Here is an 11,756-nt window from a genome sequence, read left to right on the forward strand (position 1 = left end):
TGCATGTCACTGATATATTTTAGAATTTTTTTAGTCACTGTTATATCGAGGTCACTGGCCAGTTAACTGTTAACCTCAAATCATTAGTCATGTCATAGTCATGAACATGTTACTGACTATGTCAGTAATCATGTAATTGTCAAAGTCACTGATGATTTTCTCATTTTTACTATTTCGTACAGGATATATACAAACAAAAGACATGGGCTAATTTAACATAAAGTCGTAAATTTATGGACTGTTTTAACATGAAATCTTAAATTTATGGACTGTTTTAACATAACAAATAACTTTAACTTGGATCATAAAAAGATATAAAAAACTGATTGATTTCGTAAGCTACTATATGATTGGCCAATGACCTTCATCCTAAGCCATAAACAAATTCTAGGATACCAAGTTGCCTTAAGATAATCCACAAAATCTGATGCATCAACAAAATATTCCATGAGATCCGCAAACAAACCATCTGTTCCTCTTTGTTGACTTTTGTTATCTACTTCCTAATGAAGCCTTCTTGATACGGTAGCTCGCATCTCGTCCTCCAAACATTTCTTTACCAAGTTTTTACGCCATGCATGACGAACCTACTAAAAGCTTATTAGCACTGAGCGCTGAAATACATTCCTGAGTTCAATGAAAATAAGGGAATTCCATTAGCTTCAACTAATCAATTGAAACAAGAAAAAAAAAATATATAGCTCCAGGTTATTTCAAATAGTTGCCTGTATTGCCACTGATCCAAACACCAAAACGAAGCCTCATTACATAAAGAAAGAAAATTGTTCAGCCTTCAAGCCCAAAGCATGTTGACTAGGGATAATAATAGCCATTGAGTGCACCAAAACCATAACTATAAATATATTGGATTATAAAGGAACGGTTGGCACACAGCCACACACTATCAGCTCAATAGTGTATATTTCCATGATTCTTCTTGCAGTTTGGTGCTAAATACCATTAATTCAATATAATTCAGTGTATGAAACAACATCAGCATTCCCATCTACTTCAGTAATCTACAAACACTAACTCAGTATACAGAACGACATGACATTCTGTACCTTAAAGCTTTCAGGCCCATATAAGTAGATAACCATGTTAAGATCCTAAATAATAGTGCCCTTATTTTCTATAATTAACACAACATACATGAGTCATGTAAACTTGATAGTATTTTACACTGCAAAATTCCTAAAATAACTCGAATTCACAGTTTACAATAACTTCTTATATTCTTAAGTAATCACACACATATACACACAGAGTATACATGCTGCATATATTTCAATAGAATGATCAAGACTGAACTTTGCACTATTATGCACTTCTCTTTAGATAAATCCCTCAATAATACATGCTTCTTCTAAGAAATGTTGCTATAACAAATCCCCTAAAACCTTCGCAAATCCTGACTTCACTATATTTCTATCAGTTTACCTTAAAGCTATATGCATGGACTGCATCCTTCACCTGCCAAATCCTAATAAGACAGCAACAAAAGCATGATGGCATCACAATCCACATAGCATCAAGGTTGTTCTGAGATGTAGTAAAGGTTTTAAACGAAACAATGATTCCATATATGCAAACCAATTAACTGATTTACAAAACCGTTTGATATATAAACCTCAACAGCCACAGCCTTCAAAGCAGTCCAGTCCTAAATCACACCAACAGAAACCGCAACTGATCTCGATTAAAGTCGAATCATCCAACCCCAAAAACAACTAATCATCAAAGATTGTTAAGAGAAGAAACAAATTAGCCAAGGAACAAGTTAACTGCTGAAACCAATAAACTGCGGATCTATAACATCACCACCCATCTCCAGATTAAGTCAAACCCTATTAGCACAGCAGCAAAGAGCAAATTTGATTTTGATATCTAAAAACCAAACAAATCAATTGCATAATGAATCGAAGAAGAAAAGAGGCTCAAACCTATTTTCATATCAAATCCAGTGATCAACACAACAAACACGCTTGCCGGTGGAGGCGGTGATAGCCGGTGAGGTTTTCCGCTCATCGAAATTCGGCATCGTCGGCACAGTCCCGAGAACGCTTCTCTTGGCGTCTTGGCTCATTTCGTTCTCTGTAGAGAGGAAGAAGAAGATAGAGAGAGAGAGTCGGCTTTAAGGGCAGAATGGTAATCAAAAATATTAAAAACTGACATTTTTTAACATCACCTCACCATTCATAAGGACAAAATTAATATTACTAACAATTCATTATGAACCTTTTTATCCAGTGGGAAACTAAGAGACTTTTTTATCATTTCATACTCTAATATGACATTTTCCATCATTTCCCTTTATATTTAAGCATGCTTTAAATAATTTATATATTGTTTATGTTTTTCTTATGAAATTTTGAGCATGTTTCATGAATTTTATTTACGCTTCTATAATTATACCTATGCATACTTTTATAATATGCTATTGTTTATATTTTATTTTGAGCAAGCCATATATATTTTGTTATATATTATTTGTGAAATTTGAGCATGTCCTGTAATTTATATTACTATCTTCTATAATTGTTTTTAATGTGGAATTCTAAAGCATGTTTAGCAAGTTTTACTATTGCTTACTGCCCTATATAATTGTGATTTTTATATGTTATGGTTATTCCTTATTTAGTATGCTATATATAAATTGAGTTTTGCCATGAATCCCATGATAATCAAAATTCATGCACATTATAAATACATTATTACCGTGATAAAGCATTTTCACATAGCATCAAAAAAATGTGACAATTACTAATCTTGGTCTTGAAATCTAATTCATATTCTTGGAAAATAATTCATGTGGATGTCTCTATGACTGCGTAATTTATATATCTTCTCTCTTGTTTATGTAGATGGCTGATCCAACTCGACCTGAATTTGACATTTTGGACTCAGAATGACTTGAGTACCATCGTTGGGTTTCTGATGTGGAACCACCTTTGTGGCCAAAGAGTACACTGCCACCATCACCGACCCTAAAGACGATGGACAGTCTAATAAGGTGAAAGCAAGTGCCTTAATGTTTCTAAGATGACATATTGATCCTAGCCTACGCTGGGAGTACCTTCAGTTGAAGACACTCAACTGTGGGATGCTCTCAAGAGACGTTTTGGGACTATTCATGACACTTTACTCCCATAACTGACTATTCATTGGAATGAAATCCGCTTGCTTGACTACAAAAGGGTCAATGACTTCAACATGGACATGTTGCGCCTAAAAGCATGTCTCAATTTCTGTGGAAAGGAACTTACAGAAGATGATATGATCCAGAAGACGATATGATCCAGAAGACTCTTTCCACTTTCCCTACTTCGGCACTTATACTAGCGAACCAGTATAGGCTGGAGTATGACAACAAAAGAATCACAACCTTCAATAAGCTGATCAACCTACTGCAAGTGGTTGAGAGGCATAATGATGTTCTTTTGAACAACAATGTTAGGCCCATTGGGACAAAGAAAATTCCCGACGCTAATTATGGCAAGGTGAAAGGTGGAAAGAACCCCAATGCAAAGGGGATTGGATGTGCTGACCCCTACCCACCGGGAAACAATGCACCACGTGGAAAGGGACATGGGGGTTGTGGTATGGGCGGTGGAGGCCCTCCCAATGTATGGCCCAGAGATGGTGGTACTGGCCATAGTGGTCATGGAAACAAGGTGAAAAAGGCACCTAAGAACCCTTCAGTCAAAAAGGAAATAGTTGGTAATGAACCATGCTATAGGTGTGGAATCATTGGGCATTGGTACAAGAACTGCCAAGCAATCAACAGAGTAGTAGCCACTTACAAGAGGTATATGGAGTCTAAAGAACAAGAGGCTCACTATATGGAAGAAGGAGGCCATGACTTAGACGTCAACATCACAATTGCAGACTTTAATGGCAACAAGGAACTTACTCAGTCAATGGATGCTCCAGATTTTGACTTATCTGCTTTATTTATTTATTTTATTTTCCAAAGACAATTGTGAAGGCATAATGCCTCATTTTTTTTAATTAGACTATTGCTTGGTTTTTAAGTTTATGGTTTGATGAATTAGATTTCTGAACAAGACCTTGATTTGATTATCCTTGACTTATTAATAAATTTCGGATTTTATTCTGAAGTATTGAATTTATTCAATTTTATTTACTACACATATATACATGGTTCGAAGTAGCACTATAAAGATGTAAATCAATAAATCTAGAAAAATCAAGAAAAATTATTAGAATGAAAAGATTATCATTCTACCTAAATCGAAATACTCTTAAGAATATGAGATTTGTTTTTTTTGAATTATTTAATAATACCTCCCATCTACTTGTAGGAATGAATCGAGGAGAACTTGAGTGCTTAGTTGATAGTGGGACTACCCACACCATATTAAGGAATAGGCAATTATTCATTGAATTAATAGCCTATAATTCCTCAGTGACGTCTATAATGATTGGATCATCACAAGTAATAAAAGGGCGAGGAACTGCCAAATTTTTGCCGCCTAACAGCACAATGTTTAAAGTCACAGACACTCTGTACGCACCAAGAGCTAATCGAACCTTGTTAAGTTTCAAAGATATTCATGCCAATGGTTATCATGTAGAAACCCATTGTGAGAATGGAACCGATCGAATACCTTTCTATTACCTCTAATGAATGTGGAAGGAAAAGTCATTTTAGAGAAACTAATGAGTCAATCTAGGGGACTGTACCTCACTACTATTTGGATCATTGAATCCTATGCTGTCACTAACAATGAAATGTGGGACACTAACTCATACAAGTCTTGGCATGACCGCCTAGGGCACCCTGGTCATGACATAATGATCTGTATTTTAAAGAACTCACACGATATCCCTTCTTTCGAGTGAAAAATAAAATGGGACAAAAATCTGCCACACAGCAAGGTGTCTGTCCTAATACTGCTCAAATGCAGCCATTACCTTCTGAAGTACCAGAAGCACTACCTCCCTCCCATTAAGCCTTATTGACTATTTCAAAGGCACATCACTCGTTTTCCAAAGCCTGCTCTTTAGCAAAAATAGAATCGAGACCTTCCTATGCTAAAGATACAAAAGAAAACATTCCATTCTTACAAAGGATACAAGAGGATATCTGTGGACCTATCCATCCAGAATGCGGACCATTCAAGTACTTTATGATTTTGGTGGATGTTTCGACACGCTGGTCACATGTCGCATTATTGTCCACAAGAAATGCTGCATTTGCAAAACTCCTAGCACAAATTATACGTTTAAGGGCGCACCACCCTGATCACCCTGTCAAGTTTATAAGGCTTGATAACCCTGGAGAGTTTATATCAAAAGCATTTGATGATTATTGCATGTCTATTTGGATTGATGTAGAGCATCCTGTACCCCATGTGCATACACAAAATGGTCTCACAGAAGCCAACATCAAAAGGCTACAGATGGTGGCTAGGGCACTGGTTATGCGCACCAACTTGCCTATATCTGCCTGGGGTTATGCAATATTGCACGCAGCTTTACTTATTCTTTTCAGACCCACTGCTAGCCAACAATTTTTGCATACTAGTTGGTAACTGGATATGAGTATGACATTTCACACTTACGCATATTTGGTTGCGCAGTATATGTGCCTATTGCGCCCCCACAGCGCACCAAAATGGGTCCTCAAAGACGATTAGGTATTTATGTTGGATACGAATCTCCAATAATTATCCGCTATTTGGAACCCTTGGCAGGCGATCTCTTTATCGCTAGATTTGCGGATTGTCACTTTGATGAGACAATCTTCCCGTCGTTAGGGGGAGATAAGAAAAAAGATTTTCCAAGGGAACGAGTGGAATTGTCATGGTTTGTCTCCACTCTGTCTTATTTTGATCCCCACACTTCACAATGTGAAAGTGAAGTGAAAAGAATAATCGATCTTCAGAACGTAGCAGATTCGATAGCTATGCGTTTACTGATATTGCAAAAGTGACGAGATCCCATATATAAGCTGCAAATGTGCCTGCAAGGTTAGAAGTCCCCAACAAGAGGCATGGCGCCCCAGATAGAGGCGCTGCAACCACACTTAGTGGAGGTGTGGTTGAGGCCATGGCACCCTAAAGGAAGAGGGGGAGACCACTTGGTTTGACTGACACTCACCCAAGGAAGAAGAGGGCGAGTAAGGCACAAACCGATCCATTAATCATCAATGTAGAGAATCCCTCTCATGAGATTGTCTCTAATTATAGTTATGTCTATGAATCAATACTGGAGGACGCTCCGATGTTTGAAATGATTCCAGAGAACAAAGAAATCTCAATAGATTATGAGAGTGTGTATGAGTTGATGGAAAAATCTTCCATACACATTGATGATGTATTTGAATACACTGTTGCTCAAGAAATCATAGAGTACGATGATATCGAACCACACTCTATTGCAGAATGTCAACAAAGAGCAGATTGGCCTAAATGGAAAGAAGCAATCCAGGCAGAACTAGATTCTCTGGCAAATAGATAGGTATTTGGTCTGGTAGTGCTAACCCTACCAAGTTAAAGTTTGTAGGACATAAATGGGTCTTTGTCAGAAACCGTAATGAGAAGAATGAAGTCCTGAGGTACAAGGCTCACCTTATGGCACAAGGTTTCTCACAACGCACTGGAATTGACTATGAGGAAACATACTCTCCCGTAATAGAGTTATAATGTTTCGCTACTTAGTTAGCTTGGTATTTCCCAAAGGACTGGAAATGCATCTCATGGATGTGGTTACTGCATATCTCTATGGGGATCTTGATTCAGAGAGAGAGAGAGAGAGAGAGAGAGATATATATATATATATATATATATATATATATATATGAAAGTGCCTGATGGCCTTACATTACCCAAATCAAGTGACTCTAAACCATGGAGTGCGTTTGCAATTAGGTTGAAACGCTCACTTTACGGATTGAAACAATCCGGGCAGGTGTGGTATACTCGTCTAAGTGACTACTTGATTGGGAAGGGATATAAGAACGATGAATTATGCCCCTGCGTATTCATAAAGAAAACAAATTCCAGATTTGCAATTGTAGTTATATATGTCAATGGTATGAACATAATAGGTATTCTTGCTTAAATAAGAGAAACTGCGAGCTACTTGAAATCCAAATTTGAGATGAAGGATCTTGGGAAAACTCGATTCTGTCTAGGCCTTGAACTAGAACACCAAGTTTGTGGAATACTGATCCACTGGTCTGCGTATGTCCAAAGGATGCTTAGGCGATTTAACATGGACAAAGCGCATCCTGCTAGCATGCACTCCCATGATCGGTCGAAGTTTGGATGCAAAGAAAGATCAATTTCGTCCAAAGGAAGATGACGAAGAGGTGTTGGGAGCTTAAATTCCCTATCTAAATGCAACAAGTGCATTATTGTACTTAGCCCAATGTTCTCGAACAGACATTGCATTCTCAGTGAACTTGTTATCTAGATTTAGCTCAGCGTCAACACAACGTCATTGGAATGGTATCAAGAACATTTTCTGATACCTAAAAGGAACCATTGACTTGGAACTGTTCTTTCCCTATAGAGAGACAAGAGGAGCCGCAGATGGAATTGCAATCCCCAAAGGAAATGTTGATGGCACAATAACTTTGAACCTTTAACTGGCACTCAATCAGTAAAGTTGTATCTGCACTTTCACACATATTCATTAGTGGTGGCATGCATTTAGTTCAGTGTGTTGAGAAAGTGAGTTAAAAAATCAGGACTGTCTCAAGGAAAAGTTGTTGGTACAGTTGAAGAAGGTACTCATAAATGGTAGGTGATTTGGTTATTCCCAAAAGTAATCAGATCTTGATTGTGGTGAACTTTCCAAGGTTTGCAAGAAACGGGAATGGCCTGATCAATCTAAAGGAGATAAAACATGAAAATAAAAGCAGCAACTCGAGGTACACTCTTTTGAGCATCCTTGTTATATTTAGTACCCTAAGATAATCTGATTTGGGAGTTACTGATGTGTGCCTTGCTACATGAGTTAAAGTTGTTAAATAGACCAAATGAAAAGTCTATATGGTTTGGTTGTTGTGTTTATGCAAGAAGATAATGTTTCCTGTTCTTCTTAGGAGTCATATGGAAAATGAAAAGGTATTTAGGGACAATTCTCTCACTTAGACTCTTTTTCTTCTATCACTGGACATGATTCAAAGCTTCATTTGTGCTTTATGATCACCTATTTCACGAGTTCTCTGATTGACACCTAGGTTAAGGTCAATTTTCATTGTTGATGGAATACATCATGATCTCAGAATTATATCAATCAAGTATGTTTTCTTCCAATCATAGATGTGTGGTTCTCTGGGTTTCTACTATGCAAGTTTTTCTCATTTAAGATATGAAATGGAATATTTAATTTGCTTAGCAGTTTTATGTTTGGACATAAATAATATTGTGTGAGATTTGATTGTGGCTTATCTTTAGGGGGAGTATAATCTGTTATGCCGATTTTTCTCATTCTTAATTGCATCATGGTTTAATGTGATTCCATCTCTAAATTAGCATGCTTTTAGGGGGAGTTCACATTCTCATGTGTTATTCTTGGTGCATTAATGTGTTATAACTCCTTTCCTTCTAGGAGAATCTATGTCTCTTGGGTTGAGTGGTTTGTCTTTTGAGTTGCCTAACCCTAGTGGTGTGTTCTATATAAAGGATCATCAGTTTCTCTCTACCTCTATCAGATTTCACTAGGGTTTGTCTAAGTGTGCAGGTTCAAATTTTAGTCTTCTCCTCCACGTGTGCAGTCGCTGGAGTCTCACACATTGACTGGAATTTGAACCTGCACACTTAGACAAACCCTAGTGAAATCTCTGGAGGCTCTCATGGCTGCACAACTACTCGCATTGGAGAGTGTTGGCCATCCGCCAATCTCTCTCTTGAGGATCACACCTGCAAGGCTGCTGCCTCCAGAGTCTCTCACATTGATGATCATCCACGTCAGTGCAGCTGGAGTCCTCCTCACTTTCCTCGCTGCTCTCCACATCTTCATTTGTCCTCTCTTCCTTGTCTTGTCGGTCGATCCAATCCTCCTCCTACGGCTGCATAACGGCCTCCAACCACTCTTGAAGGGATCGCCTCAGCGATTGCTACTCTGGAGGAGCGGACTCACGACGGCCTCATGGTAGCAAACTAACTGGTGCGGTGCCTGGTCGACTGTGTGGCTAATCTCAACTAATCCCTCATCAATTGCCACACTGTTATCTCTCGTCTAGAGATAGAAGTCCACAACATGCAGGGTTATCCTCTCGGGTTTCCAAGGAGAGAGGCTGTGACAAGTAAGGCCCCCAATGGAGGAGATCTAGGGTCGTCTACTAGCACTGCAAGGAAGAAGACTGTCGGTGAAGAGAGTGACGAGTCAATAGATTCTACTGAGATGAAGGACAAATTGGACAAGCTAATCACCATGTTCGAGCACCCCCACCCCCTATAAGCATTCCCTTTCCAAGGGGGAGAACTAAAGTTCTTTTTCTTTTGTTTTGTTTTGTTTCGTCTTTTAATTTTTCATGGAAAATATTTTATTTTGGTTTGTAAGTGCATAAGCACAGACCTTGGATGCTTGTTTTATTTTGTTGAATAGTTTAAGTTATCTATTATGGTTCTGTTAGTTTTCTTGGATCCTAGAAAAGGATGGAAACTGATTTTAAAGATCCAAGTGAACTTTTGAGTTCTTGTATCTCTGTGACCATTGATCTTTGGTGAAAATGACACTGCGTGATTCACAGATCAATGTGAGAGATCTTTACTATGATTGATGATATGTGTTTAAATTGCATATATGGTTGTTCTATTAAAACAAGCATTGCAGGTTGATGAAAAATTCTTATGTTGAACGGAAATGCCAAAGGGGGAGATTGTAAGTATATTGACAAGTTCCCATTTAACATAAATTGTCTTAAGAGCCTGAGGAGTCTGTGAGATCAAGGCGATTAGAAGAAACTTTCCCAATTGCACTAGGAGACTGAAGATCAAGCAATGAAGTAGCTAAAGTTGACTTTGAAGACTGGTGGATTCAAGACAACAGCAATCAAGGGTCTGAACAACTCACTGATCTTAATCTAAGGTAGTATGCATATCATATCATATTGCATAAGGTTTTTGCTTGATTTGTGGATCAAAACTATTAAGCTATCTTATCAATATTTTTGGAAAAGATTTCAAAAATCTTATCTATATTTAGAAAGGTGTTGAATGCATATCGGATGAATATTCTTAGAGATAATAATCACTTAGTATCAATTAGTATTGATTGAGTATTGTGATTTGCTTGAAACAGCTTTCTATACTCACCTCAATCGTGATCAATGTGATCAATTGAGGGGGAGTCTCTTTCTGCTATATAAGGTTTTGAAACTATATTTCCAATGTAGAGTTTTTCACTAAAAATTGTGTATGTGTAGCATAGTCTGCATAAACTGATCCTTGACAAAAACTCTATTTGATATTTTGATTGTGCTCGTTCACTTGATCACTGCATACATCAATTGCATAGCACTTGAGATCAGTGAGATGTTAAGACAAGGCTGATTCAAAAGACTTGTTCAGTTTCTTCCATTCAGTATAGAGCAAATCTAGTGCTTTCAAAATAAGTTACTGAGTTGTAAACAAGTTAATTAGCATGGATGCTAGTCAATGTGGTTGTGTTGAATACCACTGCTTGTAAAATGTAATATATCTTTTGATTCAAAGTGAATTTAATCTTCGTGTTGGCTACGTTACAAGCCACGTAGTGAAGTTTCCTCAGTGGTGAGCTTTACACTGCGTCACCAAATCCTTGTGTATTTTAGAGCTTGTACTCATTTGCTTTTATTGCTCATAGTCTTCCAAATTTGTTCCATCTGGTATTTTCAGTTGGAATTGCATTAAACCTTTTCATTTGTTAAAGAGAATAAGAAGAATAACGGCTTGAGAAAAGCTTTGAGGGAGCCTATTGTGAGTGGAAAGAATGAGAATATATGGAACTGAAAATTTAAGCAAAATTTAATAAGGATAATTGCAACTTTTTATCCTTCTAAATGGTTATTTTTCAACCTTTTAGAAAAAAAGGTTATAAATCAATGAAGAAGGTCATTTTTCAAAATTTCTCAAATTTCAAAATGCATACGTACAAAATACTTTTTTTTTTTTTTTGAAAATGGGCTGGTGCGGCTGCCCTCAAGCCTTGATTAATGAAATTACATAATACAAGGGGGACATAGAGCATGAACCCCAGATTACATTAAGCATAGAGAGAACATCCTAAAATAATACTAGGACTCTCCACAAAATCTATGTATTCTAACAAGCACCAATTAGCAAAAAGTGCACGAATGGCTACTCAATTTGCTTTTTTTTTTTTTTTTTTTTTTTTGAGGAGAAAAGAAAAAATTACAAAGAAAAGCCCCTCGGGCAACCAAAGCTAAACTTGTCCCAATAAAGAGTAGGGAGACACTGCAACCAAACTCTAGGAGGCGATCCAGAACCCGTAGACGTAATAGCATCAGCTAGAAAGTTCGCTTCCCTAAAGACATGAAAGAAAGAGATACTAGCGAAGGAATTAGCAATAGAAGCTATGTCTTTAAGGAGAGAGTGTAATAGCCAAGGAGCTTCACACTTGAGGTTGACACAGTTGATAATCAGGGACGAGTCACCCTCCACTAATAAATGGTCCAGGTTGAAGCGCTTAGCAGTTAACAGGCCATCTTTAAGAGCTGTACATTCAGCCGTAGGAACTGTGGAAGAGCCAATTGATCTTGAACCAGCCACAATAGG

The 11,756-nt window shown here is 37.6% G+C and overlaps 1 long non-coding RNA gene across 1 annotated transcript; it reads right to left on the reverse strand.

Moving 5' to 3' along the window:
• Positions 1-218: 218 nt before the first annotated feature.
• LOC112166223 lies at positions 219-2,137 on the reverse strand. Its single transcript, XR_002923158.2, has 2 exons — positions 1,944-2,137; positions 219-627 (listed from the first exon to the last, which is right to left on the reverse strand). It is a non-coding gene; the product is annotated as an uncharacterized LOC112166223 (long non-coding RNA).
• Positions 2,138-11,756: the final 9,619 nt, after the last annotated feature.

The sequence above is a fragment of the Rosa chinensis genome, chromosome 5, assembly GCF_002994745.2.
Source record: "Rosa chinensis cultivar Old Blush chromosome 5, RchiOBHm-V2, whole genome shotgun sequence".
Lineage (NCBI taxonomy): Eukaryota > Viridiplantae > Streptophyta > Magnoliopsida > Rosales > Rosaceae > Rosa > Rosa chinensis.